The 17,674-nt window shown below is 44.5% G+C and overlaps 1 long non-coding RNA gene across 1 annotated transcript in view; it reads left to right on the forward strand.

Moving 5' to 3' along the window:
* Nucleotides 1-6,761: 6,761 nt before the first annotated feature.
* Nucleotides 6,762-17,674, forward strand: part of LOC146525590 (uncharacterized) — a 95,513-nt gene continuing 84,600 nt past the window's right edge. The window contains exon 1 of the long non-coding RNA XR_014873025.1: nt 6,762-8,306. This is a non-coding gene — a long non-coding RNA (uncharacterized LOC146525590). The remainder of the gene's footprint in view (nt 8,307-17,674) is intronic.

Raw genomic sequence — 17,674 nt, forward strand, 5'->3', positions numbered from 1 at the left:
GGATTTGTGGCTGGTCAAAACAAACAACTGACATGGGCCTTAAAATCCACCAAGGCAGGAAGAAGTGCCTCAGCGAGCTGAGAAAGGGGCCTTGCATTGACACATACTTTTTAAGAAGTAAGTAAAATCAGTCGATTGAAGCCCAGAGGCAGGAAAATCCCCACAGTCCTCAGGGTATCAGCACCCCGATCGAAGTTCATTGTTGTACAGACTATGCCGCCTATCCAGGTACCTGAACACCAAATGGACATAAGACCACCTACATGGAGTGAAGTGGAGAAGGTAGAGAAGGAGGCAAGAGCAGCATTGGCTCCAGGACCTAATGGCATCTCATATAGGTTCTATAAAAACACCCCACGAGTCCTCAAATACCCGTGGAAGCTGATGAAGGTAGCGTGGCAGAAAGGAGTGATTCCAAAGGCTTGGCGAAGAGCAGGAGGTATTCTGATCCCTAAGTAGAAGAACTCCTCATCCATCAGCCAGTTTCGCTAGATCAGCCTGCTGAACGTAGAGGGAAAGATCTTCAGTATCTTGGCCCAAAGACTATCTACTTTCCTGCAAAGAAACAACTATATTAACACATCAGTGCAGAAGGCCAGCATCCGGGGCTTCTCGGGATGCCTAGAGCATACAAGCGTCATCTGGCACCAGAGTCAAACTGCCAAGTAAGAACAAAGAGGCCTTCACGTGGTGTTTTTAAACCTTGCCATTGCCTTTGGGTCAGTGCCCCACGAGATCTTGTGGATGGCCTTCAACTATTTCAGCCTACCAAATAGGGCTGCCACAAAAGATTATTTTGATAGTCGACTAGTCACCGATTATTTTTGCGATTAGTCGACTAATCAGATCATGCATCCATTGGATGTACAACATACAGCTTATTGCACCAGCATGCATCTGCTCTTATATAACTATCATTAGCTTACAGCTTTAAGTGTTTAAGGTATGTGCTAACTAAAAATAAAGACAAGATCATAGTTTATTAAATTTTAATGAAATTTGCAGATTGTTTCGGTGAAGTTTAATAAACTCAGCCATCTGCTCCTTGCTATCTAAAATATAACAGGACACAGTATATTCTCGAGCATCTCACGCTTCTGATAATCAGAAGTTGTCTGCTTGACGTTTATTCAGCTGTGTAAAAACTATAACTTTAATCTCTGCCAAAACAACTTACTCAGGAACAAATAAAATACAAAAAAAGCCAAACAATAACATTTTTAAGTTATCTAAGTGACTTATATAGCTATCTATCAAGCTAGTTGGTAACAGACAGCTCTGAAAATGTCGGAGCACTTTTGAAAATATGTGGTGTCTTGATAAACTGAATAGATAAATGAATAGAAAATCCATCAATGCTCAAAGTTTCACGAACCAAGTTGAAGAAAGCCAACCAAATGTTGGCTTTCGTCAACATTTGTCTGGGAGGGAGACACTTGTCTGTCTGGGACGGCCGCCACTTGGAGCAAGTGGCGGCCGTCATCCAGGCGCCGCTTTCAGCGGTACCACCGTCTTTCCCTCGCCCAGTTTGAGGACCTGCTGTCCCGCGTCCAAGCATCGCCCGCCTAGACACCAACTACAGGCGCTCAATCCCACCTGCAGAGCGCCTGTCCATATGCCTGCGGTTAGTAAAAGTGTTTAATACGGTAGTCCTTTATTGATGCCTGTGCTAATATATGCTAAACTATCCGTATATACACTGATAACATGGATGTGGTATGCTATCAGTGAATGCCGTCGGTGTTTACTGATAGCATACTGTGGTATGGAGACGACTGATTATAATATTTCTAGTGATATTCGAAAGGTCTCATCAAGTCCTGATTTAATTCGATTTATGCTAAGTTATCAGTGTTTGCAATGATAGCATGGCTTTGGTGTCATATCAATGTATGCTCTCGATGTTTGCTGATATCAAACTGTGGTATGAGGACCACTGTAGGTAATCTTTGTAGTGATACTCAGAAGGTCTGTCTTATAAAGTCCTATTTAGACCTGGTTTAATTCTGGTATAGAACCAGTTGAATATTTGTATATAATCCCTGCAGCTGTCAGACTCTATAACAAGGGTCACCAGCCTTTCTTAAAACTGAGAGCTAGATAAAATTGTGAACAGTTTGGTTCATCTTTAGTTAAATGATAATAACAATTCTATCTTGATATGCTATGTCTTATCACAAGTTAATTTTTCAAAACAGGCCTGGGTCGTGTAGCAGCCAACAACTCCTCCAGAGAGGCTGTCCTGGTGAGGGAGAAGTTCATGGCCTACTTCTCTTGACGCGTTTTTGCGTCAAACGTGCTTCTGAATTTTCGCGGGACCTGCAATCGCGTGTCATCGTGCTTCTCCATTGACTTTACATGTAAACCTGACGCTCTGGTCGCGTCTATTGCATTCGGTGTGAACACACCGTAAGTATTATTTCTCAGTTGCAGTGAATAGATAGGAGAAAATAAACTGTAGAAAACTAAACAGAAGAACGAATAAGAGAAATAATAATTTAACATAAACCAGTGACACACTCCGGGGCCTGATCAAACCTGGCAGGGCCTGCTTGGAGGAGGGTGTCTACTGATAATGGCCAAAACACCCGATGAATCCAAGGTCCACTACTGACGATGTGTCCCAAATTTAAAATGATAATCTAGATCAGATCTCTAATCAACCCAAAAAATGGCAGATTGGTTTGGGTAAAAGACCAAAAGTTGAAGCACACAACGATGTGTTTCTGGGCTGACTTTCCTCATAACAGCCATCCCTCAAGATTCTCGCCATTTAAAGCAGTGCATTATCAGGGACTACAACAGACGTTCCCAAAGTGTGGGGCCCGCCCCCTAGGGGGGGCGCAGAGCCATTGCAGGGGGGGCGCGGCATGAAAAGGGAAAAAAAAAAAAAAAAAAACAACGCTTGGACACTGCTAGCACGGGCGCCCACACGAACGCAAAGCAGGAGATGAAGCATAGCTGAATATGTTTCCAAACCAACTTCATTCTATGGTGAAGCATATCTTCCCTTTGGTTTCACCTGCACAAGTGCCGAGGTAGGTCTCCCTGCAGGATTGGTTTTCCCTTCGTTGGGAGCAGCGCTGGGCTGTTTAAATCACGGACAAACAGGATCCCACATTCTTGATTTGTAGTTCATAAACACTTGTTGTAATGACTAACTACTCCTGACATTTTGGAGATGTTAGCTCTTTATACAGTAAAGTTACAGCAGGATACAAATAACATCAGGCTGATCCTGCCACAATTTGTTCTCTCGGTTCAAATCACGGACAAACAGCATCCAACAGTTGTTTATGTTTTTGAACCCATATTTCAGAGGGATTTTTTTAAAAATGTATTGATAGCAATGTTGAATATTATTACACAGGAAAAAAAAACAACTACATGTAAAATAATTACACCATGATGCCTCTGCCTTTCTAAATGGAGGGACAGTAACTGCGTGTATATGTAAGCGTGTAAAACCTGCAGATAGTCAGATTAACAGTATTTCGTCTCTGTCTGCCATTCTGCAATTCATCTCATGTAAACAATAACGTGCACACAGCGTGAGGTGTAAAAAGGCACATACCTTTGACATTGCGTGACGAACTCTGTATTCCTCGTCCACACGTAAACGCAAAAAAGGAGTTTTAAAAAATCTCCGTTCTCGGTGATTCGAAACGCCGTTTACGTGTGGACGAAACAGGTGAGTTTTCAGAATACCCGTGTAGGTGTGGACGCAGCGTAAAAGAGTGAGTAGTTTATTTTCTTACTACCTGTAATTTATTGCAGATTACTTGTATTTGCTTAATTGTTTACTAAATGTTTGAGGTGTGAAATAAACCGCAATGGAGCAAAATATGGGCGTGTGTGGTTGGAGGATGTGTTCGTGCGTGCGCGCGAGGGGGGGCGCGAACATTTTTCTTGTAAAACAAGGGGGGCTCAGCAAAAAAAGTTTGGGAACCACTGGACTACAACATCTAGTCCTTTTACTGAATCAGAATAACTTGCCTTTTCCGTAAAACAGGGTTTGATATGAGCCCTAATAATTTTCTTATAAATGGCAGTTGACAGCATTCTTAAGATAATTGTAATTATCAATTAATTCTTAGTCCAACTCGGTGGAGTTTTTTCAGAGGCCTTGAGACAGGCAACTGCTACACATGCAAGCTGCTCTCTTCTCGCAGCCCCTCATTGAACAAATTAGAGCAAGGTGTGCTTGTGGTCGGAGGGCTGGTGGCTGTTGATATATTTCTGCTTCTTTATTGGGTAGTTTTGTGTTTTTTGAGGCCCAAAAATATTCACTCACTCATAATTAAATGTGCCAATAATCAATTAACAATTTAAAACGAATAAATAAATAAATAATTAAATGTGCCATTAATTGAATAATATTTTAAATAAATGCATAAAAAATTTATTACATGTTTTTAATGAAATGAATGGGCATTTAAATAATTAGTGAAATATTTAATTCCAATTTGAATTAATCAAATGTTGACTTAATTATTTAATGGTGTTTTTAAATATGTATGTATTTATTTATTTATTTAAAATTTTAATTAATTATTGACATATTTAATTATTTATTTAATTATGTATTTATTTAATTCATTTTGGCACTCCTGGCTCTGCATACTCCATAGAGGAGGGGCTCTAACTGCTAATGAAGATAACTACAGGCTTGGAGGTCCTAAAAGTCAGGTATACCAGGAACAGTTTGGGGTTTAGAATGCATTGTCTAATAACAATATGTAATTTATGATCCGGTTATAGACGCACAGGTCATGCTACAGAAGGTGGCACGGTTCTCTGGCTCAACATTTGTGAAACTTGTTTAAATGGACCTGACTACACCGTTGGGTCCTTTTCAATATATTTGTGTTGACAGTCTCTCTAGGTATGAATTGCAACGGTATCCTCTGCATCGCTTTATTTAGATGTAACATGTCCAGCCTCTGCTGTTATCATAGCCTATAAACATGTGTTAAAGAGCATTAGGGTGGGCTAAACATTTCATAATTTAACAGATATTAGCTTTACAGTCATAGCCATGTCAATCACATGCATGCCCTCTTGTATCTGCTCCATGTTCAGGTGTTTTTAGCTAGGTAGATAGCTAAACTTAACACCAAAATACTGTTTTTGTGTGGGGAGTTGCTACTAAATAACACCATAAATGATGGCACATGTGTGGTTATCTCTTAATCTCTAACAACCTACAGGTAAGTTAGTACAACCTTCTTACTCCTAGCTTAAAGGATAGCAGCTAATATTTAGAGGTGTCTGAGCCTTGTGAAAAGTACCTTCATCTTAAACTAGACAATATTATCTGCCTCAGTGTTTCTCTAGAATACAACTTTTATTGTAGTTTATAATATAAAAAATACTCACAGGCATCTGAGGACAGACAGACAGCGGTGAGGTGTGCGATAGGATTGATAGATCGGTTCAAGATGGGGGTGGGATTACATCATGTCTCAACTCTAAGCCCCTTTTTGTTTGCAGTGGTGATGGACACATTGACAGATGAGGTCAGGCAGGAGTCTCTGTGGCCTATGACGTTTGCTGATGACACTGATCTATAGTAAGAGTAGTGAAGAGAGCCTGGTGAGGTGGTGGTATGGTTTAGAGAAAAGAGGAATGAAATTCAGTTGAAGCAAGACACATTTTTTTGTGTATGAATGAGAGGGAAACAGGTCAAACAGTGGAGCTGCAAGGGGCAGATGTAGTGAAGGTAGATGAGTTTCAATACCTCAGTCAGCAAATCAAGGTCAGCAGGGTGGAGGCAAGTGTTGGATGTGATTTTTGAAAGAAAGATAGCAGTGGCAACTAACAAAAAAACATAAGTTGAGCTGGACCCATCAAAGTTAAAGATGCTCAGATTCACTTCCCTTTCACTCAGAATGCACAGGATTAGAAAGATGTATATCAGAGGGACAGCTCAGGTTGAGTGCTTGGAGACAAAGTTAGAAAAGCAAAGGTGAGATGGTTTTGACTTTAAAAAAAAAATAGTGTGTAGAGTAAACAGCAACAAATGAGCAGAGCAAATAGCCCACCACCTACATAAAAAGGAAAAACTCAATAGAAACTAGAGATAATTATATGTCTTATGGCTGAAACTGAAGCTGAAATGGGGATGTCATTTGCCCGGAGGAGTTTACTTGTGCTAACATGGTGCCAAGCATGCTTGGACATGCTCTTCTGAGAAAAAATAAACTTGGCCTATTTAATCAACTGCTATATCCAAAAGTTTCATATAAAAGTAGTTTAAGTACAAGTTCATGAAGCTCATTGCAATAATGATAAGCTGGTGTTTTTCTAGGTCCACACAACTAAAAAAGAACCATTAATTGACAGTACAAAGAAATATTTCTGTCAGATGGAATACAGGTTTTTCACATGTATGAATTCGCATATGTCTAAACCACTGCTGTAAAGTATGTATAGACATATATAGAATGCTTCACAATATTATTGCAATTATGAACTGAGAATCTTTGCTACATTTTTAAATATATTCTAAGTCAAGTACATTATTGGAAAGGTTCAGTCTTTGCATCTGCCTTGAATTTGGAACCGTAATGTTTTCCTCTTTCAAGTTATGTACGATATCTTTTAATTCATAGTTTTGTATTGTTCCTGTTCCCACCTGTTTGGTCTCAGTGCAGCTGTTAAATTGGATAAACCCAGGTTTTTACTATAAGCCTCTCCATATCATAGCTTCATGATCAGGGGTGGTCCTAGCCTTTTTGGGCCCCTTCACAAACACTTCAGCACAGCAGCAGCAGCAAGCAGGCGCACCGAGGTCCCTGGTGCTCACTTTTTACGTATATGTGTGTGATAGAATTTGGAAAACACATCGGTGCAAATTATAAGTCTACATCATAATGTCTCGTGTTTTTGTGTTTGTTGGTTTGTTTTTATTTTGTTTCATTTTGCGAGCTGGTTATTAGATGTCACTGCAGCCAGCCAGAAAATCCCCTACCACTCAGCCCCTCGGATAGAGCACTGTCGAGGATGACACCCAAAGTTTTCACAGAAGAAGAAACGGAGACCGGCGAGTTATTGATAGTAATAGAGAAACTGTTACTTCTGGATAATGTTGATTTAGAGCCTACCAAGAGAAGCTCGGATTTGTTACTGTTGAGTTTAAGAAAATTAGAAGAGAATTTAGTTCAGCTAAACAGAGGGTGAGGGAGGATGGGGGAAGAGCAGAATCAGGTTTAGTGGAGAGATTAAGCTCGGTGTCATCAGCATAACATTGAAACTAAACATTATGTTTACAGAAAATGTGTCCAAGCGGAAGAAGGTAGATAATGAAAAGAAGGGACCCCAAGACAGATCCAGCAGTGGGGCACGGTAGTGACCAGAGGAAAGGGCTGAGAAGTAAAGGATTTGAGTAAAAAAACTGAGTGGGATCAAAGAAGTATGATTTAAACCAGGCTAGTGGAGTATGGAGGGACCGATGGAGACTAACCTACTAAGGAGAACGGAGTGAGACATTGTGTCAAAAGCAGCACTCGGATCAAGGAGAATAAGAATGGAAAGTAAACCGGAGTCAGCTGCCATTATAAGATCACTGGTTATTTTTATAAGCGCTGTTTCAGTGCTATGGCAGAGGCGAAAACCAGACTGGAACTGTTTATACAGATTATTTTAGTTACGCTGAGTGGAGTTGTGTGGCAACTATCTGCTCAAGAATTTTGAGAGGTATAGTAGATTGGAAATAGGAAATTGTCAAAATTAGTGGGATCTAGACCTGTTTTTTTCAATGTTCGGGTGGTGGCAGCAACTTTAAAGGAAGCAGGAATAGTTCCAGTGGTAAGTGCAGAATAGATGATAGCAGATATAAGGGGAAGCAAAGAGGGTAGACAGGCCTTGACCAAAACTGTAGGAATGGGGACTAGCTGACAAGTAGAAGGTTTTGACTTACAGATGAGATCTGAAATATCAGTCACAGAGGGAAGTTGGAAAGGAGAAAAACAGTGTGATGGGAGTGGAATTGCAAAGGAAGAGCTACATGGAAAATCAGAAATGAATAGTTATGTCAATAACTTCTGTTCCCTGAAGGAGAGGAACGAGGTACAACGCATAAGTATGGGATATCACGCCCTCGCGTGCCCTGGCTGAAGAAACCTTTATTCACGCCTTTAAGGCAGATGACGTGTGATGACACGCGCATGGCCCTGCCTGCACATATAGCGCTGTCATCACAGTCATCCCTCAGTTCAATAGCCGCTCTTCATCGAGCCAAACTGCTCAGTGGGGCCACCTTGTGTTGTACCTCGTTCCTCTCCTTCAGGGAACAGAAGTTATAGGTATTCGTTCCCTTTCTGTCGATTCACTCGGTACAACACATAAGTATGGGACATATATACACGCCCCGCAGAGCAGTCACCGAACCGGAATCGGACCACCACATCCTTAGTGAGCGGTAGACCCAGCAGAAAGGACAGCATGAGCCACCGAAGGGGCTGTAACGTCCAACCGATAAAACCACACAAAAGTGTGCGGTGATGCCCAACTAGCTGCCGCACAAATATCAGCTACAGGCACCCCTTTAAAAAGAGCCCATGAGGTTGCCATCCCCCTGGTGGAATGAGCTCTCACCCCCTGGGGCAAAGCAAGACCTTTGGTGCCGTATCCCAGTGAGATAGCTTCTATAATCCAGTGGGACAGCCTCTGTTTAGCGCATGAAGGTCACCCACTCGCTTTGCCAAAGCCAAAGCGAGAAGTAATGCAGTCTTATAAGAAAGAAATTTCATATCCACAGACTCAATGGGTTTAAACGGGGGGCTACAAGGGCCTCCAGCACCAAAGACAAATCCCAAGCAGGGACACTGGACTTAAGCACAGCTCTCAGCCGGCAAACCCCTTTCAGAAAACATATGACAAGGGGATGTGCACCTGGTGTCACCCCGTCAAAGCCAATATGACAAGCAGATATAGCTGCTAAATAAACCTTAATTGTCGAAAATGAAAGGCCCTTATCCAGCAGCTTCTGCGCGAATATCAAAACATCCACAATAGAGCACTGAAATGGGAGAGTGTGACAGTCCTGGCACCATTGCTCAAAGGCTCACCATTTGTAAGCGTACAAGCCTCTAGTAGATGAGGCCCTAGCACTCTGAATTGTCACTATCACACTAGGTGGCAAACCCTTAGCAATCAAGTTTAACCTCTCAGCAGGTAAGCATGAAGGAGCCACAGATCTGGGTGCGGATGAACTACTTCTCCTCCTGCCTGCGAGAGGAGGTCCCTGCGGAAAGGAAGCTGCCAAGGACTCGCTGCTAGCAGGCTGATTATCTCTACATACCACGACTTTGTGGGCCACCGAGGGGCCACTAGAATCAGAGAGCGGGAATTCCGACACAGTCTCTCTAGAACTGGAGATATCATTTCCACTGGTGGAAATGCATACGGGGGCACGTCTGGCCATTGGTGCGCTAGCGCGTTCATGACTAAGGGTGCATCGTGGTTGATTATGGAGAAGAACAGGGGGCAGTGAGTGTTTACCCTGAAAGCAAAAAGATCTATTTGCGCCTTGCCAAATAGATCCCAAATCTAAGCCACTATTAAAGGGTGTAACCTCCATTCTCTCACCAGAGGACCCCCCCTGGAGAGAAGGTTCCAGGTTCAGGTGGCTTGGGACATGGGTGGCTCTTAGAGACAGAAAATGAACACTGCACCACAACAGCAGAGCGAGACGGCTTCAACAGGGGAAGAGAGCTTGTTCCTCCCTACTTGTTTATGTAAGACACCACTGTTTAATTGTCCATCCTGACTAAGACATGCTGACCCTCCAGGACTGGACGGAAATGTTTTAGAGCTAAGAACACTGCTAACAGTCTAAGTGGTTGATGTGCAGCAGGCGCTGGGCTGCGGACCAGATCCCTCTCACTGATGCACCCTCGCACAGCACTCCCCACCCTCTTAGGGAAGCATCTGTGGACACCACCTTGCGAAACAACACCCTCCCAATCCAAGAGTCCTGATGCAGTAGCCCAGGCTCCCTCCAAGGACGGAGAGCTAGCATGCAAGACATGGTTACCGGCAGCCTCCTCCGGAGGTGATGCGATGCATACAGGTGGTGAGAGAGAGTCCAGCGTTGAAACGCTCTCATTTTTAACAGTCCAAGTGGCACTACGGCGATCATAGATGCCATCATGCCCAACAAATGTAATATCGTCTGGAAACGCAGTCTGCGTCCCAGCGGAAACTGAGCGAGGCAGCGATGAAACGCGGCCACTCTGTGCTCCGACAAACGTGCGCGGCTGGAAAGCGAGCATATCTCCAAACCGAGAAAAGAAATCTGCTGACTCTGGATTAGCGAGCTTTTTTGAAAGTTCACAGAGAACCCCAGTATCTGAATGTGTGACAGAACCAGTGACAGCTGTGTCTCCACCTGCTCTCTGGAGCAAGCTATGAGAGCCCAGTTGTCTAGGTAGGCTAAGATGTGGATGCCTCTTTCTCTGAGGGGCGCTAGCGCTGCTTTGGCACATTTTGCAAAAGGAGCGAGCGACAGCCCGGACGGTAGCACTAGGTATTCGTAGGCTATGCCCTCGAATGCAAACCTCAGAAACTCAATACCGCTTCAATAGCGCCTTTATTTCAACCCAAGCTGAAGCCCGTCAGTGCTGTTGCATGGTTCCGGGTCGTCATCGGCTAACCCGTCAACATATTCCATGTGGTCAGCCCAGCTAATTGCGGGGACATTGACCGGATAATCCTCATCTTCGGACTCGGATGAAGCCGGGGCTCCAGACTCGGAAAGGAGAGGGTCATGCCATGCGACTTTTCCCACAAAAGTCACCCGTCTTTCCAGGGTTGAGCGCCGGTGCTGGTGACAAAACGCACAGGCTTCGGGCTCATCAACGCTCTCCTAGCGTGGACGATCCCCAGGCAGACAGGGCAGGCATCGTGCTGGACGCTGTCGTGAAAAGAGAAATCGCATTCCCTGAGGACAGGGGCGAACAGAAGATTTCTGCTTTGCTCGCTTCGGTTTGGAGTACATTCCAAAACGCTGCACAGGAAAACTTGAAATTAGTGCTCCGCGGGCAGCCTACGCACCAACTGCGTGGTGGAGGCTAACACCAACAGGGGCAGTAAAGCTAAGTTCAAGTTGGCAGACAACGGAGCTAACTAGCAGCAGCTAGCTAGCCCAACTCAGCAGAGGTGTTCTCAGCGAGGTGAAGAGCGTTAAGAACTGAGGGATGACTGTGATGACAGCGGCTATATGTGCAGGCGGGGCCGTGTGTGTGTCATCACACATCATCTGCCTTAAAGGTGTGAATAAAGGTTTCTTCAGCCAGGACACAGGTCCACTGACCTAGTGCTGGACATAAAAATTCAAACCCACACAAACAATACGCAAATTCTACCAGGCCACATCACGGACAAGACGCTGGTAAGCCAAACAGTCAGGAGTACGGATCCGTGGGAGACCACAGCCAAAATAAACAAGCAGATGACCTAGACCCAAAATACTCAGGCACTGACAAAATTTGCCAGATCGCCAGTAGAAGACATGAAGAATTAAAGTTGTTAATACGTGTGTGTATATATATGTATATATATGTATATATAGCTGGTGTTTTGCGCTAGAGTCGCAAAACACCAGCTACTGGCAGACCAAGCAGTCAGCCGAGACAGCCGAGACAGCCGAGACTGCAGGACCAGACCAGGACCTGTGCACTGCCTGGATTGATTACAAGAAGGTTCAATTCCCCACAGCTGGATACTGGAATGCCTAGAACTATATAAGATCAACAGGACCCTGAGAGCCTTCATCAGGAACTCAATGGGGATGTGGCGGACAACACTGGAGGCCAACCTCAAGCCCATAGCACAAGTCACCATCAAGTGCAGGATCTACCAAGGAGATGCTCTGTCCCCACTGCTGTTCTGCATAGGCCTTAACCCCCTCAGTGAGATAATTGACAAGACTGGCTATGGATACCGACTACGGAATGGAGCAGTTGTCAGCCACCTCCTGTACATGGATGACATCAAGCTGTATGCCAAGAGTGAACGAGACATCGATTCACTGATTCACACCACCAGGATATACAGCAATGACATCGGAATGTCGTTCGGGCTGGAGAAGTGTAGTCGGATGGTAACAAAGAGAGGGAAGGTAGTCATAACGGAGGGGATCAAACTACCAGAAGGCAACATAGCAGACATAGAGGACAGTTACAAGTACCTGGGGATCCCGCAGGCGAATGGGAACCATGAAGAGGCCGCTAGGAAAGCTGCAACCACCAAGTACCTGCAGAGGGTCAGGCAAGTCCTGAGGAGTCAGCTGAACGGTAAGAACAAGATCCGGGCTATCAACACCTACGCCCTGCCCGTGATCAGGTACCCTGCTGGGGTAATAGGCTGGCCAAAGGAGGAGATAGAAGCCACTGACATCAAGACAAGAAAGCTCCTTACCATGCATGGAGGGTTTCACCCCAAGTCCAGCACCCTGAGGCTGTACGCTAAGCGGAAGGAAGGGGGCCGGGGACTGGTGAGTGTCAGCACCACATTCCAGGATGAGACAACGAACATCCACGAATACATCACGAAGATGGCCCTAACTGACAGCGTGCTCAGTGAATACCTCAGGCAGCAGAAACCCAAGAAAGTGGAGAAAGGCAAGGAACCATCATGGAAGGACAGGCCCCTGCGCGGTATGTACCACCGGCAGATAGAGGAGGTGGCTGATATCCAGAAATCCTACCAGTGGCTGGACAAAGCTGGACTGAAAGACAGCACAGAGGCACTAATCATGGCATCACAAGAACAAGCTCTGAGTACAAGATCCATAGAGGCTGGGGTCTATCGCACCAGGCAAGACCCCAGGTGCAGGCTGTGTAAAGATGCCCCTGAGACAATCTAACATATAACAGCAGGGTGCAAGATGCTAGCAGGCAGGGCATACATGGAATGTCATAACCAAGTGGCCGGCATAGTATACAGAAACATCTGTGCCGAATATGGCCTGGAAGTGCCGAGGTCAAAATGGGAGACGCCCCCAAGGGTGGTGGAGAATGACGAGCTATGATCCTGTGGGACTTCCAGATACAGACGGACAAAATGGTGGTGGCTAACCCGGACATAGTGGTGGTAGACAAACATGAGAAGACGGCCGTAGTGATCAATGTAGCGGTTCTGAATGACAGCAACATCAGGAAGAAGGAACACAAGAAGCTCGAGAAATACCAAGGGCTCAGAGAAGAGCTCGAGAAGATGTGGAGGGTGAAGGTGACGGTGGTCCCAGTGGTAATCGGAGCACTAGGTGCAGTGTCTCCTAAGCTAGGCAAGTGGCTCCAGCAGATCCCGGGAACAACAGCGGAGATCTCTGTCCAGAAGAGCGCAGTCCTAGGAACAGCTAAGATACTGTGCAGGACCCTCAAGCTCCCAAGCCTCTGGTAGAGGACCCGAGCTTGAAGGATTGACCGCCCACAGGGGCCAGTGGGGAATTATTATTTTTTTGTATGTATATGTATATATATGTATATATTAGGGGTGCAACGATACTCGTATCGATATTGAACCGTTCGATACAGTGCTTTTGGTTCGGTACGCATATATATCGAACAATACAAAATTTTTAATTTATTTGATCAACTTTTCTTCTAACGATGCTGTCTTTGTTGAGAGCTCAGTGGATCTGCGTTTGACTACTCCGCCTAGGCTCCACTGTCGAGCGCAGATCCACTGAGCGCAGCGCAAGCTAGCAAGACAGAAGCTTAGCTCGTTGCAACATGGCAACATTGAGCCTCCCCCACCTTCATTCAGATCTGGCCTTTGGAACTATTTTGGTCTTCATGTGAAGTATGACCCTGAAGGTAAGCGCGTCATGGACAAAAGTAAAACAGTATGTCGGATGTGCCACGCAATGCTCAATTACATGGGTGGGAAATACTGCGTTAGTGCAGTTTGCTAACGTGTTGACGCCGTCCAGCCCCATGCACGGGGCGATCCGCGGTAGCTCGTTAACGGAGATTTGCCGTGTTGTGGCGTTAACGTCATTTCAGATTAAAGCTGACAGCACTACGTTGGCACATGATTCTCCTTATGGGGACCTGATATGTTTAATATGCTGCTGAGAGTATACCCCAGAAGAAGGCTATAGTATAGCTTTTATTTTGGAAAGAGCCATTTCTCTGTAATAAACTCTCTTTTCCAAAGATGAGTGATTTCTCGATCAGATAGATTTATTATTTTATCCCTTTGTTGTTTCAGCAACATTAAATTTAAAAACTGTACGTTGAGATACATATATACACAGATATATATATATATATATATATACACACATATACACACACACACACACACACATAGTCATGTAAACGTGGAATTAACACAGGTGTTATTCTGAGAGGGAAACCCTCACAAAAAAACGGATGGAGCAGTGGAGCAGCCAAGGGAATAAACTGAATTAAAAACTGTATCACTAAAATGTAATTTATTGTACAAAAACAGTTAAAAATATAAAAGCAATTAAAAACAACCCCGGCCAGGAAGAACACAGAATAAAAATCAATAAAACATAAACATGAAAAGTCCGGTGCCGTCCGCCACGGCATAAAAGTTACTAAAATCCAAATCCAGCCAATCAGAGTGGGCAAGGAAAAACCCGGCGGAGTCCTCGCCGTCCTGTCAGTGTCTCCGCTCAGGGGTGCTGAAAGAGAGGGGCAGCGACAGTCACTATTCTTTACAGTGGCCCGGTTTATTGTAGTAGGATAAGTCGCGAGACTTACCCCGGATGGGCAGAGCTCTTAACTCTGCCCGCCGCTTTTCTGTAGCACGCCAACCGGCACCAGCCGGTCTCGCCGTGGGAGGTAGGGTGCTGTCCCGCTGATTCCCACCGTAGTGTAATCTGGCCTCCAGCTATCACAGCAGCAGAACAGCTCCCTCCACCTCTCTGCTCGCTGTCGTCGTATGCCCTCACCACGTACTCACCGCCAACCTGCACCAGCCCGTCTCCCTGTATCTCTGAGCACTCTCTCTAAATCACCACCGGCTGTATGCCACAACTGTAAACTTACCAAGACAAGGCCGTCCACTTAAACTCACAGGCCAAATAAGGAGAATGCTGATCAGAAATGCAGCCAAGAGGCCCATGGTGACTCTGGACGAGCTGCAGAGATCTGACTGTGAGAAGCTTTAATTTAATTATTATGAACACTCTCTCCCATAGCTACATGGCACAGAAGTAAGGCCATCGTCTGTATAGACTGTAAGGCTGTTTTTTATGGAGCCCCTCTGCTAAGGGTGTAGAAGAATAGGTAGTTGGCTAGAGAAAACAGTTTCTGTCAATTTAACTAATAGAATTAGTTAGTAACATAATTAAACTGTTTAGGTTAAAGTATGGCCAGTGGCGGCGGCTGTCACAAAGCTGGTCCGGAGGTAGGCCACGTGGAAAGCGGCAGTAGCTGTGGCAAAGCAGGTCCAGAGGTCAGCCATGTGGAAAGTGGCTGGTTCGAAGGCCGACAGGCAGCGGCACAGGTGTAGGCAGGACTGAGGACTCTCTGGCAGCTTGGCCGGCGGTGGTGTAGGTGTGTACAAAGACCCTCTGGCGGTTTGGCAGTCAGCAGGTGGCTGACGGCGGTGTGGGTGAGTATGAAGACCCTCTGGCGGTGATGGATGTGGAGAGGCAGGCCGTGCAAAACGTGGAGAGGTGAGACCAGGTGAGGCGTTGGGCTGGGTTGTGACAGGACCAGATGCTGCAACAACTTCTAGCTGAGACGTGGTTGTATGAGTTGAGGCGTTCGCCGCTGCCTGGGACATGGCATATGAGGCAGGACCAGATGGCGGCATCGCAGCTGAAGACAATTGTGCTGATGGCTGATGGCTGGAGCTGCAGAATTATGTGAAAGTAGTAGTGAGGAGAAAAAAAAAGACGAAATGAAGTGGGAAGATTAGGACATTGCGACAGGTTTTGGGGATGCTCTGGTGTTTGACGAGGTGGGTAGAGTACTACAAGAACCTTCATAAATCGGCAGCTGTACACAAAGCTTTAAAACTACTCTAGTTAAAATCATCCCAAAGGACGAAATCCAAAAAAGAAGCAACCCAATGTCAAAGTGATTGTGACCATAAATTGTGCTTAATCCCAGCTCTGCGCTCATGGCCTGCTCCAATGCAGTTTTGGCTGATAACACCATGGGGTAATTTGGATTCTACACACTATTTCCAAATATGTCCTCAGCCTCTCTGAGACCCGCCTTTCATAAATGTACTAAATTATGCTTTGCTACCAGTTTAGTTTACCTGAACTAGGGAACGCTGCCAAGTATTCTTCTATATTTCTAGTGGTCCCAGGATCAGCACCTTTGACAGCGATCACGACATAGTTATGCAGACAATATACAGTAAAATTTAAAAAAAATCTCCACTTGGACAGGAAGCATAAAGATCAATTAATACTCTTGAACCTTTACCACAGCTGATCAGAATATTATTTTATTATTATCAAGGACTCAATTTTGTTGTGGAAGTTTTCCATTTAAATAAAGCCTGCAGACGAGTGGTGAGCGGTAGCTAACATTCTTTAATCCAAACACACAAAGAACATACAACCAAGCTTGATGGAGAGCCTACATGACCATGGGGCAGACGGTCAGCAGAGTCTCTCTGAGCCTAGCATGGCTCTCAGTTAAATACCTTCTCCAGGAACAAAAGGCAGTACACAGCTGTTTCACACCTTAAGGTTCACACTCCCTTGCTACCTCCCAGAGTCCTCGTAGAGACGAAAGATTCCTTCCTGTGGAGTTGTCTGCTTCCTTACTAGACCCCCACCATTTGTCTTAACATCTTAACGTATGAGTGTCAGACAAATTCAGTGGCACCAAGGCATCATACATACATACATACATCATACAATTAGATAATGTGATTAATACATAAGTAAAGTAAAGTACATAAGTAAAAGAAATTCCTATACAAGATACATAAAATCATATGAACCCTGGTCCCATTATTGGAACAGTTACTGGGAAAAAAAAGTCATATGAATTAAAAATATATATTATTATATATTATGATGTTAATGTTATTTAGTAATATAACTATTAATTTCCCAAATACTTAAGTCACACAGACCTGTCGTTGACCATCTGATATCCACCGATTGCCAGAGAAAAGTATGTGATTGTGAACGGTTGTTGATGGTTGCTTGAAGTCACAGTGAACACCTAGACACCAGTCAGTGACCCCTCCTGGTAACTACCAGGTACTAGAGGAAGGTTTGTATTCCATGAACTGCTGGCGAGTGGTCGCTAGAGGTGGTCACTGGAATGAATTTGGTAACAAAGAGATAAATAGTGTTGCACCAAAAACATTGTGATGCTTTGTTCGCTAGCAGGTTTCCACAGTCATTAGAGGTTTGTATAGTAGTTTTACTACAGCTTGGAGTGTAAATGGCAATTTACATAATATTTGCCAATTAGTGATGGGATTTCCGGCTCTTTTTAGAGATCCGGCTCTTTCGGTTCGGCTCACTAAAAACAGCCGGCTCTTTCGGCTCCGAACCGGCTCTTCAGGTTGTTTTGTTGCTTTAATTAATTTATTATTAACAATAATATAAAATTATGCACAAAAGGAATTACTAACGTAAAAAAAAGTGGTTTTATTTATATATGTTTATATATAAATATATGCGGTGGCCCCTAGAGACAAAACACGTACAAAC

The sequence above is a fragment of the Neolamprologus multifasciatus genome, chromosome 1 (genome assembly GCF_963576455.1).
Source record: "Neolamprologus multifasciatus chromosome 1, fNeoMul1.2, whole genome shotgun sequence".
In the NCBI taxonomy this organism is placed as follows: Eukaryota; Metazoa; Chordata; class Actinopteri; order Cichliformes; family Cichlidae; genus Neolamprologus; species Neolamprologus multifasciatus.